The sequence below is a fragment of the Monodelphis domestica genome, chromosome 2, assembly GCF_027887165.1.
Source record: "Monodelphis domestica isolate mMonDom1 chromosome 2, mMonDom1.pri, whole genome shotgun sequence".
NCBI lineage: Eukaryota > Metazoa > Chordata > Mammalia > Didelphimorphia > Didelphidae > Monodelphis > Monodelphis domestica.
Genome location: NC_077228.1, coordinates 239,874,557 through 239,888,476, shown reverse-complemented (window position 1 = coordinate 239,888,476; position 13,920 = coordinate 239,874,557).

Sequence of the window (13,920 nt, the reverse complement as noted above, 5' to 3'; positions counted from 1 at the left end):
GTTGCTAGAAGTCTCTGCAAATAAGATTTTACATCTTCCAAGAATTTATTAAATAAATAAAAGATAAGTCTAAATAGTGGGCCAAGGGACTATCTCATACCCTGCCTTCCAAGTGCTCAATTGACTAGTGGGAGCATGCTGAAATTGTAGATTAAAAATAAATAAAATCAGGCTATTATAGTTCCTCAAAACACAAAGAAAACCTCCATCCTTTCATGCTGGGTTGCGATAAACCCACACAACCCAGCATCATTAGCTTTTGGGGAGTTGGCAGTGTGCTGCTGCTCATGGCTGTTTTTACAGTCCCTGTATGATTTACTCCCATTTGCAGGCATGTAGCAGACAGATACATTTTTAACCAGTAATTGCCATGTATATAAAGGCCCTTATGTGTCAAGGAGAAATCTCTCTATTGAGAGAAAGACTCCCTTCTTTGGCAGGAGCAGTAGTGTCTGGGAAGAAGGTAATTGGCATACCCCCTCACCATACATCCCTCCCTTCTGCTACCCTGGAGGAATAGGAGCCAGGGCCATGAACACCAAGCCCTGTATGAATTCAGGATTCTTATCACACTCCCCCACTCCCCAATGCCCGTTTTCCTATTTTGAAAGCCTATTACTCACATGTATGCTGAAAACCATCATGTTTCTTACAAGGCTATATAACTACAGTAGCTAGTAGGGGGAGGGATAAGAGATGAGGTTAGGTTCTGGGTAACTCACCATGCTGTAATAACCCACCTTCTAACATTCTTGGAATGGATTTGTGTCCTAGATTTTGTTTATAAGGAAACTTACATAAGGCTTTTTTTTTTTTATGGTCATGCCTGAAGTTACCATTAGTGGAATATTTTAGTCTGACCTTCAAGACCAGTAAGACAGGATATATGGATTTGGAGCCATAATTTAGGTTGGGCAACAGGGATTTTATACCAGAGATCCAAAAAAAATTTTAAATTTTAAATTAAATTAAAATTATAAATTATTTTATCCTTTATCCTTTATTTCTTTGTAACAGTTGATTGATCTTAATTGGTTAAAGGAAACTAGGTATTAATTACTGGTAGTTAACATTAAGGGCAACTCACTGGAACAAAGACTTGATCTGAAAGTTTTAGGGAGACTTCCGGTTAAGATGGTGGCTTAGAGAAAGCTAAAGTTCAGATCTCCGGAAAACCCTTCCCGACCGATCTCAAACTATAAGCTCCTAAGGCCCCGAAATTCAAAACGATCAACAGCACAGACCCTGGGAACCCTCCTCCTGGACCTGGACCCAGATCAAAAGGTACGGCCCCCCTCAAAAGCCAGAACCCGAGATCACTCGGACCTAAGGGGTAGGAGCTCAGAGTCCAAGGCTCCCGGAAGCCACAGCCCGGCCCGGCTCAGAGAGCAGGGTCCTCGGAACAACAACCCTCAGGGCCTTCTATCCGAGTCCCAGTGAAAGTCACTGCCTGGAGCTCCCGCTGCAGAGAGCAGCAACCCTCAGGGCGGGCAAGACAGCCTCACGGGCTGGATCCTGCTATCCAAGTCTCAGTGAAAGTCCCTGCCCTCGGAGCTTGGGGAAGCTGCAGCCCATCCCCCCGCAGGCCGACGAAACAGCCTCATGGCCAGTGATTCTGAAAGCAACTTCCGGAAAGCAACCCAACCCAGAGAGCCGGGGGGAGAGTGTGGCCTCGTGGTCCGACCCTTCCATTGCAGTTCCAGTGAGGCATATTCAGTTTAACCCAGGGAAAGCTCATAGAACCGACAATCTGCCCAGGACTAAAGCCTCTGAACACCAGACAGAGATAAGAAAAGCTAATCCTCCACATTCAGAGATGGCAAACTCCACAGAAGCACAGAAGCCCCAAAATACAAAGAAAAATAAGAAGAAAGGGGCGAATTTGGACACATTCTATGGAGCCAAAATGCAAAATACAGAGCAGATAGAAGAAGATATACAAGAAAATGCTCCAAAATCTTCCAAAGGAAATGGAAACTCTCCACAAACCCATGAAGAATTTGAATCAGAAATGACCAAAAAGATGGAAGCCTTCTGGGAGGAAAAGTGGGAAATAATGCAAAAGAAATTCACGCATCTACAAAACCAGTTTGGCCAAACTGTAAAAGAAAACCAGGCTTTAAAGCAAGAACTAATAAAGCAAAGCCAAAACACCAAGAAATTAGAAGAGAACATAAAATATCTCACCAACAAGGTGATAGATCTGGAAAATAGAGGGAGAAGAGATAATTTAAGAATAATTGACTTCCAGAAAAGCCAGAAATAAACACCAAACTGGACATGGTGATACAAGATATAATCAAAGAAAATTGCCCAGAGATTCTAGAACAAGGGGGCAATACAGCCACTGACAGAGCTCACAGAACACCTTCTACACTAAACCCCCAAAAGACAACTCCCAGGAATGTAATTGCCAAATTCCAAAGCTCTCAAACAAAAGAAAAAATCCTACAGGAAGCCAGAAAAAGACAATTTAGATATAAAGGAATGCCAATCAGGGTCACACAAGACCTTTCAAGTTCTACTCTGAATGATCGTAAGGCATAGAACATGATCTTCAGAAAGGCAAGAGAGCTGGGTCTCCAACCAAGAATCAGCTACCCAGCAAAACTGACTATATACTTCCAAGGGAAAGTATGGGCATTCAACAAAATAGAAGACTTCCAACTTTTTGCAAAGAAAAGACCAGAGCTCTGTGGAAAGTTTGACACCGAAAATCAAAGAGCAAGGAATACCTGAAAAGGTAAATATTAAGGAAAGGGGAAAAATGTTATCTTCTTCTTTTACTCAAACTCTCTTCTATAAGGACTACATTTATATCAATCTATGTATACTAATATGTGGGGAAAATGTAATGTATAAATAGGGGGTAAAGAAAGACCAAATAGAATAATCGTTCTCACACAAAGATTCACATGGGAAGGGGAGGGGAAGAAAACTCCTATAAGAAGGAGAGGAAGAGAGGGTTTTTTTTTTACTTAAACCTTAATCTCAGGGAAATCAACTCTGAGAGGGAAAAACATCCAGATCCATTGGGATCTTGAATTCTATCTTACCCAACAAGGGTAAGGAGAAGGGAAAACCAAGGGGGGAGGGGGAGAGGGAGAACAAAAAGGGAGGGAAAGAGAGGGGGGAGGGGGGAGGGAAGAAAAAGGGAGGGACTAAAAAGGGAAACATCAAGGGAGGGGACAAGGGGGACTGATTCAAAGTAAATCACTGGATTAAAAGGTAGAGCCGAAGAAGAAAAGGTTAGAATTAGGGAAGGATATCAAAATGCCAGGGAGTCCACAAATGACAATCATAACTCTGAACATGAATGGGATGAACTCACCCATAAAACGTAGACGAATAGCAGAATGGATTAGAAAACAAAACCCTACCATATGTTGTCTTCAAGAAACACACATGAGCTGGGTTGACACCCACAAGGTCATAATTAAAGGATGGAGTAAGACCTTCTGGGCCTCAACTGACAGAAAGAAGGCAGGAGTGGTAATCATGATATCTGATAAAGCGAAAGCAAAAATAGACCTGATCAAAATGGACAGGGAAGGTAATTATATTTTGTTAAAAGGGACTCTAGACAATGAGGAAATATCACTAATCAGCATGTATGCACCAAATAGTATAGCACCCAAATTTCTAATGGAGAAACTAGGAGAATTGAAGGAAGAAATAGACAATAAAACCATACTAGTGGGAGACTTCAACCAACCATTATCAAATTTAGATAAATCAAACCAAAAAATGAATAAGAAAGAGGTAAAACAAGTGAATGAAATCTTAGAAAAATTAGAATTAATAGACATATGGAGAAAAATAAATAGGGATAAAAAGGAATACACCTTCTTCTCAGCACCACATGGCACATTCACAAAAATTGACCATACATTAGGTCACAGAAACATAGCACACAAATGCAGAAAAGCAGAAATAATGAATGCAGCCTTCTCAGATCACAAGGCAATAAAAATAATGATTAGTAATGGTACATGGAAAACCAAATCTAAAACCAATTGGAAGTTAAACAATATGATACTCCAAAACCGTTTAGTTAAAGAAGAAATCATAGAAACAATTAATAATTTCATCGAGGAAAATGACAATGGCGAAACATCGTTTCAAACCTTTTGGGATGCAGCCAAAGTGGTAATCAGAGGTAAATTCATATCCCTGAATGCTTATATTAACAAACAAGGGAGAGCAGAGATCAATCAATTGGAAATGCAAATGAAAAAACTCAAAAGCAATCAAATTAAAACCCCCCAGCAGAAAACCAAACTAGAAATCCTAAAAATTAAGGGAGAAATTAATAAAATCGAAAGTGATAGAACTATTGATTTAATAAATAAGACAAGAAGTTGGTACTTTGAAAAAACAAACAAAATAGACAAAGTACTGGTCAATCTAATTAAAAAAAGGAAGGAAGAAAAGCAAATTCACAGCATTAAAGATGAAAAGGGGGACAGCACCTCCGATGAAGATGAAATTAAGGCAATCATTAGAAATTACTTTGCACAATTATATGGCAATAAATACACCAATTTAGGAGAAATGGATGAATATATACAAAAATACAAACTGCCTAGACTAACAGAAGAGGAAATAGAATTCTTAAATAATCCCATATCAGAAATTGAAATCCAACAAGCCATCAAAGAACTTCCTAAGAAAAAATCCCCAGGGCCTGATGGATTCACCAGTGAATTCTATCAAACATTCAGAGAACAGTTAATCCCAAAACTATACAAACTATTTGACATAATAAGCAAAGAGGAAGTTCTACCAAACTCCTTTTACGACACAAACATGGTACTGATTCCAAAGCCAGGCAGGTCAAAAACAGAGAAAGAAAACTATAGGCCAATCTCCCTAATGAATATACATGCAAAAATCTTAAATAGGATACAAGCAAAAAGACTCCAGCAAGTGATCAGAAGGATCATTCACCATGATCAAGTAGGATTCATATCAGGGATGCAGGGCTGGTTCAACATTAGGAAAACCATCCACATAATTGACCACATCAACAAGCAAACTAGCAAGAACCACATGATTATCTCAATAGATGCAGAGAAAGCCTTTGATAAAATACAACACCCATTCCTATTAAAAACACTAGAAAGCATAGGAATAGAAGGGTCATTCCTAAAAATAATAAAGAGTATATATCTAAAACCATCTGCTAATATCATCTCCAATGGGGATAAACTAGATGCATTCCCAATAAAATCTTGAGTGAAACAAGGATGCCCATTATCACCTCCACTATTTGACATTGTACTAGAAACACTAGCAGTAGCAATTAGAGAAGATAAAGGAATTGAAGGCATCAAAATAGGCAAGGAGGAGACCAAGTTATCACTCTTTGTGGATGACATGATGGTCTACTTAAAGAATCCTAGAGATTCAACCAAAAAGCTAATTGAAATAATCAACAACTTTAGCAAAGTTGCAGGATACAAAATAAACCCACATAAATCATCAACTTTTCTATATATCTCCAACACAGCTCAGCAGCAAGAACTAGAAAGAGAAATCCCATTCAAAATCACCTTAGACAAAATAAAATACCTAGGAATCTACCTCCCAAGACAAACGCAGGAACTATATGAACACAACTACAAAACACTCGCCATACAACTAAAACTAGACTTGAACAAATGGAAAAACATTAACTGCTCATGGATAGGACGAGCCAATATAATAAAAATGACCATCCTACCCAAACTTATTAATCTATTTAGTGCCATACCCATTGAACTACCAAAATACTTCTTCACTGATTTAGAAAAAACCATAACAAAGTTCATTTGGAAGAACAAAAGATCAAGGATATCCAGGAAATAATGAAAAAAAAAAAACACATATGATGGGGGCCTTGCAGTCCCAGACCTCAAACTATATTACAAAGCAGCAGTCATCAAAACAATTTGGTACTGGCTAAGAAACAGAAAGGAAGATCAGTGGAATAGACTGGGGGAAAGCGACCTCAGCAAGACAGTATTCGATAAACCCAAAGATCCCAGCTTTTGGGACAAAAATCCACTATTCGATAAAAACTGCTGGGAAAATTGGAAGACAGTGTGGGAGAGACTAGGAATAGATCAACACCTCACACCCTACACCAAGATAAATTCAAAATGGGTGAGTGACTTAAACATAAAGAAGGAAACCATAAGTAAATTGGGTAAACACAGAATAGTATACATGTCAGACCTTTGGGAGGGGAAAGGCTTTAAAACCAAGCAAGATATAGAAAGAATCACAAAATGTAAAATAAATAATTTTGACTACATCAAACTAAAAAGCTTTTGTACAAACAAAACCAATATAACTAAAATCAGAAGGGAAACAACAAATTGGGAAAAAATCTTCATAGAAACCTCTGACAAAGGTTTAATTACTCATATTTATAATGAGCTAAATCAATTGTACAAAAAATCAAGCCATTCTCCAATTGATAAATGGGCAAGGGAAATGGATAGGCAGTTCTCAGATAAAGAAATCAAAACTATTAACAAGCACATGAAGAAGTGTTCTAAATCTCTTATAATCAGAGAGATGCAAATCAAAACAACTCTGAGGTATCACCTCACACCTAGCAGATTGGCTAACATAACAGCAGAGGAAAGTAATGAATGCTGGAGGGGATGTGGCAAAGAAGGGACATTAATTCATTGCTGGTGGAGCTGTGAACTGATCCAACCACTCTGGAGGGCAATTTGGAACTATGCCCAAAGGGCGACAAAAGAATATCTACCCTTTGACCCAGCCATAGCACTGCTGGGTCTGTACCCCAAAGAGATAATGGACACAAAGACTTGTACAAAAATATTCATAGCTGCGCTCTTTGTGGTGGCCCAAAACTGGAAAATGAGGGGATGCCCATCAATTGGGGAATGGCTGAACAAACTGTGGTATATGTTGGTGATGGAATACTATTGTGCTAAAAGGAATAATAAAGTGGAGGAGTTCCATGGAGACTGGAACAACCTCCAGGAAGTGATGCAGAGCGAGAGGAGCAGAACTAGGAGAACATTGTACACAGAGACTAATACACTGTGGTATAATCGAACGCAATGGACTTCTCCATTAATGGCGGTGTAATGTCCCTGAACAACTTGCAGGGATCCAGGAGAAAAAAACACCATTCATAAGCAAAGGATAAACTATGGGAGTGGAAACACCGAGAAAAAGCAACTGCCTGAATACAGAGGTTGAGGGGACATGACAGAGGAGAGACTCTAAATGAACACTCTAATGCAAGTACTATCAACAAAGCAATGGGTTCAAATCAAGAAAACATCTAATGCCCAGTGGACTTACGCATCGGCTATGGGGGGTGGGAGGGGAGGAAAAGAAAATGATCTATGTCTTTAACGAATAATGCTTGGAAATGATCAAATAAAATATATTTAAAAAAAAAGTTTTAGGGAAAGCCACCACACTTCAGGGCCTTAACAATACTTCTAAAATCATAAGGGGAAAGAGTAGCCCACCTCACTATGGGAGACTAAATCTGAGCCCTGGTGGTAAACCTATGGCACACATGCCAGAGAGGGCACACACCACACACAGCAGGTGTGCTCTGCCAGAGCACACAGCAGAGTGTGCTCACACACACTACAAGAAAGGCAGAGGGACTCAGGGCTGAGCTGCTCCCTACCCCAACCCCACCATGCCTGAGGACTTTTTTTTCACTTTACCCACCTCTCTGCTCAACAACCTAACAGGAGTGCTTCCTCCCTCCCCTGTCTGGGGTAAAGGGGAGGACGGGGATGACACTTGGTTTCTGTGGCAATTTGGTCACTTAAAGGTTCACCATCACTGGGCTAGGCAATGGAGGTTAAGCGACTTGCCCAGGGTCACACAGATAGGAAATGTCTGAGGCCACATTTGAATCCAGGACTTCCCCACTCTAGGCTTGGCTCTCAATCCACTGAGTACACTGCCCTTGTATTCATAAATTTATAAAATTCTTATTAACATTTTTTCTCTCTCCCACATTTCCCATTGGAAAAAATCTTGTAAACAAATTTCTTTTTTATTAATTTTGAGCATTGTTCAAACCTATCTAGATCTATATCATTATCATGTTAGGTATCTCTTCTAGTTTTGTAGCCTCTAAAGATTTGACAGCCTTTTATGACTTTATCCAAATCTAATGAAAATGTCATTTCTATTTCAACAGCCAATTCTTCCTTTTGAGTCTTCTTTAGGTCTAGAATAACAGATGCCTGGTCACTTCCTTGATCAAGGTAAGAAATTATCAGCATCATGATAGCTACAAATTTGTTGGTTGTTCTGCTTGGAGCAGAAAGGCAATTCAACAAAGTACCTAATGTATATGAGGCACTTATGCTAGGCAGTTCCAAGTTCTATAGGGAGATATAACATTGGTCAAAGCATACGCATCGTTTCTGTTTATTGGATTCCTAACCAATCTTCAAGGGTCAATTCAAATTTCATATCTTCCTTAGAGGCACCTCAGTGGAAGCATCTCACCATCTTTTGAATTCCTATAACATATTCTATGCCATCATGACACTAATCATATCCTGTTTTGTTTTATAGTTATTTGTATCATATCTCCCATTTAATTCTCCCTATAAGTTTATTAAGAGTGATTCATTGAATTCCCAATAACACAGAACATTGTATATTTTGTTGTTTATCATTTCAGGTATGATGGAATCTTTGTGATCTATTTGAGGTTTCCTTGCAAATATACTGGAGCAGCTTGTTTGTTCCTACTCCAGCTTTTTGCCGATGCGGAACTGAGGCAAACGGTTAAGTAACTCACAGTAGTTCACATAGATACTAAGTCTCTGAGACCATATTTGAAGTCAGGAAGGTGAATCTTTCTGATATCAGGCCCAGAATTCCAACCACTCTATCACCTTTCCTACCCTTTTCACATAGTAGATACTTAAAAAATAATTAACTTTATTAACAAATGGACATAAAACTATATCCATTATATATGTGAGCAGATGAATGTACATATATATAATATACACATAAGTGTATATGTGTATTATATACATATATTTGTACTCATATTTATACATATAAATTATATCATATAAATATTATATCATATAAATACTCATATTTATACATATTAATGCATAGACATATACAAATACTTGAAACTCTATAGAATGAAAAAGATTTTTATGTACAAATTTCTAAACTTTCCCCCTCCTATTCTAATTACAGCTCCTTCTCTGTTACTTTCTCCTCTGAGATGTCAGAGAATATCCAATGTGGTATAAATGCCTTTTAAGGAGAAAAAAGAAAGGAAGTTGAATTTAAGAACAAGATGATAATGCACAAAGACAATTGTCATTCTCAGTCACCGAGAGACTACCACTATACTATATAAATGTCTTTGTCCTTGTTTTTTACTCCATTCTCTTAAAACTTTACATAAAAATTTCCTCTGACATTTTTTGTCTAATGATAAATCCACAGAGGTTCTTGGTAAGGGATAGATGTCTGCATCCTATAAATAATGACCTGAGCTGAACTTTGCTGAGTGACCCTTGGAGAAGAGAGAAGGGGGGTAAATGAAGAAAACATATGACCAGCAATACTGAAGAACAGGCTAAGTGAACTGGACACATCATTAATGCTAGCTTGTAAAAATAATTACATGCAAAAGGAAATACCTGTCAGCAAAAAATGGAAAACAGGTAGCAGCTTTGAGTGTGTTCTGGTATAATTCCTTTCTGAACAGAATGTAGATTGCCATAGCTAGTTAGCTCCTTGCATGGGTGGCCTGACCAGAAGACTTGTGGACAGATTTTCTAGGAGTGGAAGATAGAGCACTAGACCCAGGGTCAGGAAGGCATGAATTCTAATCTTGCCTCATACATTTGTTAGCTATGGGACTCAACAAATCACTTAACCTTCAGTTTCATCTTCCTATTCTATAAATGGGAATAATAACAGCACCTATAATCCAACAATCATGATTGTTGCAAGGATAAAATGAAATAATATTTATAAAGTTTATAAAGTGCTATAAAATGCTAGCTATTATTATTGTTATTATTATTATGTGCTGTCATCCAACCTGGCATCTCAAAAAGTAACTTTTAGGACTGACACCTCAAGATACTTCCTGAGTTTGGGGCCCTGAAGAAATTACTATTTAGGCAATACAAGAACACTTACAAATATGATTCAATTTTACTTAATCACCTCTTCCTTGCTCTAAACATAGTCAAACCCAAACTATTGGTAAGGAGAACTTCATTCATCCTGTCTCATGTGGTATAATGCCTGGCATCCTGGAATTGTCTGAGAATTGAAGATGTCTCAGTTATCTGTAAATGTCAGAGTTAGAAAGTACCTTAGAGATCTTATAGTCCAGGGGTTCATAATGCTTTTGTGTCAGGATTTCACTTAAAAAATGATAAAACTTCTGGCCAAGATGATGGCTTAGAGGCAGCGAAAGTTCAGACCTCTGAAAACCCTTCCTTACCAATCACAAACTGAATGCTCCTAGGACACCAAAATTCAAACTGAACAACAGGACAGACCCGGGGAACCCTCCTTCTGGACCTGGATCAAAAGGTACGGCCCCCTCAAAAGCCAGAACCCTAGATCACTCGGATCTAAGGGGTAGGCAGAAGAAAGGTCCCAGGACCCATTTCCCCCAGCCTAGAGTGCTGAGCCCGAGGCAACAGCAGGAACTTCAGGGCTGGCAAAAGGGCATCAGGGCTGGCTATTCTGAAGGATTCACCTTGAAAGCAACCTGAGCCAGTCTCCGGGGTGCCCAACACAGACATCAGGGAAACAGAGAGAAGGGGAAAGCCTGTAGCCCCCTGGCTGGGTCCTTCCATCTGAGTCTCAAGGGAGGTTCCAGCTTGAGGGCACCAGCTGAACCCAATCCAATCAGGAGCCCTCAGAGCTTCTGAAAGGACAGAAACCTCAGGGTCGGCAAAGGGGTTGCTCCAAAGGGCTTATCTTGAGAGTAACCTGGGCCAGTCTCCGGGCATTCAACACAGACTCTAGAGGAGGAGTTTTTTTTTTGTTTTTTTTTGGTTTGGGGATCATTCGGCCAATACCAGCTGAACTTAATCCCATCAGGAGACCTCAGAACGCAGGGAGGCCACGACCCCTCCCCCCTTAGAGAGCAGGGTCTTCGGAAAGAACAGAAACCTCAGGACTGGCAAAGGGGTTGCTCCAAAGGGTGTTCCTTGAAAGTAACCTGGACTAGTCTCAGGGCATTCAACACAGACCGCAGGGGAGGTGGTTTTTTGTTTGTTGTTTTTTTTTTTTGCTTCAGGGCTCATTTGGCCCCAACCAGCTGAATTTAATCCCATCAGGAGCCCTCAGAACCCAGGCAGGCCATGCCCCCTGCCCCCTTAGAGAGCAGGGTCTTCAGAAAGAACAGAAACCTCAGGGCAGGCAAAGGCACTGAGATACCTTGTGGACAGTGCTGTGCCAGGCGCAAAGCGTGGAAGTAAGGCAGCGGAGAAGCAACTAGAGGGAACTGAGAGCAGTAACTCCCAAAAGGCCGGCAGGCAGGGTCTGGCAGAGGAGAACAGACCCTGGGCCTCCACGGGAAGACAGAACATCTGTGGAGAAAGGACAATCTACCTGGGGCTAAAGCCTCAGACCATCAGACAGATACACGAAGAGCCAGTCCTCCTCACTCAGATAGAGATGGCAAACATTACAGAAGTCCAAAAACCTCCAAACACCAAGAAAATCAAGAAGAAGAGGGTGACTTTGGACACATTTTTTAGAGAAAAAAAACAAAATACAGAGGAGACAGAAGAGGAAACACAAGCAAATGCTCCGATACCCTCCAAAGGAAATGGAAACTCTCCAAAAACTATTGAAGAATTTAAATCGAAAATGATCAAAAAGATGGAAGCCTTCTGGCAGGAAAAGTGGGAAATAATGCAAAAGAAATTCAACAATTTGAAGCATAAAAAACGCAACTACAAAAACATTTTGACCAAACTGAAAAGGAAAACCAGGCTTTAAAGGTCAGAATCAGTAAACTGGAAGACAATGATCTTGCAAAAGAGCAAGAATTAATAAAGCAAAGCCAAAAGACCAAGAAATTAGAAGAGAGCATAAAATAGCTCACTGACAATGTGATAGACTTGGAAAATAGAGGAAGGAGAGACAATCTGAGAATAATTGGCCTTCCAGAAAAACCAGAAATAAATAATAATCTTGACATTATAATACAAGATATCGTCAAAGAAAGCTGCCCAAAGATTCTAGAACAAGGGGGTAATACAGGCACTGAAAGAGTTCACAGAACACCTTCTACACTAAATCCCCAAAAGACAACTCCCAGGAATGTAATTGTCAAATTCCAAAGCTTTCAAGCAAAAGAAAAAATCTTACAAGAAGCTAGAAAAAGACAATTTAGATATAAAGGAATGCCAACCAGGATCACACAAGACCATGCAATTTCCACTCTGAATGACCTTAAGGCATGGAACATGATTTTCAGAAAGTCAAGAGAGCTGGGTCTTCAACCAAGAATCAACTATTCATCAAAACTGACTATATAATTTCAGGAAAAAGTTTGGGCATTCAGCAAAATAGATTTCCAAGTTTTTGCAAAGAAAATACCAGAGCTCTTTGGAAAGTTCGATATCGAAAAACAAAGAGCATGGAATACCTGAAAAGGTAAATATGAAGGAAAGGGAAAAGGAGAAAAATGTCATCTTTTTCTTTTATTCAAACTCTCTTCTATAAGAACTACATTTATATCAATTTATATACATATATTAATATGTGGGGGAAATGTAATGTGTAACTCTCAAAAATTATATGCATCATCAGAGTAGTAAGAAGAGTCACAAATAGGGAATGTTTGGGGCATCAATATGATATGGAGAAATGGGAGGATATAAAGGAAAAGGGAGAGGGGAATCATTGATGGTACTAAGATATACTCCAAGAAATAGGATGGGGGGAGAGAAGAAAACCTAAATAGAATAATATTTCTCACACAAAGATACACATGGGAAGGGGAGGGGAAGAAAACTCCTTTAAGAAGGAGAGGAAGAGAGTTTTAACTTATACCTTACTCTCAGAGAAATCAAATCTGAGAGGAAAGAGCACCAGATCTATTGGGATCTTGAAATCTATCTTTTTCAAAAAGGGTAGGGAGAAGGGAAAACCAAGGGGGGTAGGGGAAAGGGAACACAAAAAGGGAGGGATGGAGAGGGGGAGGGAGGGAACAAAAAGGGAAAGGGGATATAAAGGGAAACATATCAAGGGAGGGGACTAGGGGGACTGATTTAAAGTAAATCACTGGATTAAAAGGTTATAGATAAAGAAGAAAGGTCAGAATTAGGGGAGGATATCAAAATGCCAGGGAGTCCACAAGTGACAATCATAACTTTGAACTTGAATGGGATGAACTCACCCATAAAATGTACACAAATAGCAGAATGGATTAGAATCCAAAACCCTACCATATGTTGTCTTCAAGAAACACACATGAGGCAGGTAGACACCCACAAGGTCATAATTAAAGGATGGAGTAAGACCTTCTGGGCCTCAACTGATAGAAAGAAGGAAGGAGTTGCAATCATGATATCTGACAAAGCCAAAGGAAAAATAGACACGATTAAAACGGATAGGGAAGGTAATTATATTTTGTTAAAAGGGACTTTAGATAATGAGGAAATATCACTAATCAACATGTATGCACCAAATAGTATAGCACCCAAATTTCTAATGGAGAAACTAGGAGAATTGAAGGAAGAAATAGACAGTAAAACCATATTAGTGGGAGACTTGAACCAACCACTATCAAATTTAGATAAATCAAATAAAAAATAAATAAGAAAGAGGTAAAAGAAGTGAATGAAATCTTAGAAAAATTAGAGTTAAAAGACATATGGAGAAAAATAAATAGGGCAAAAAGGA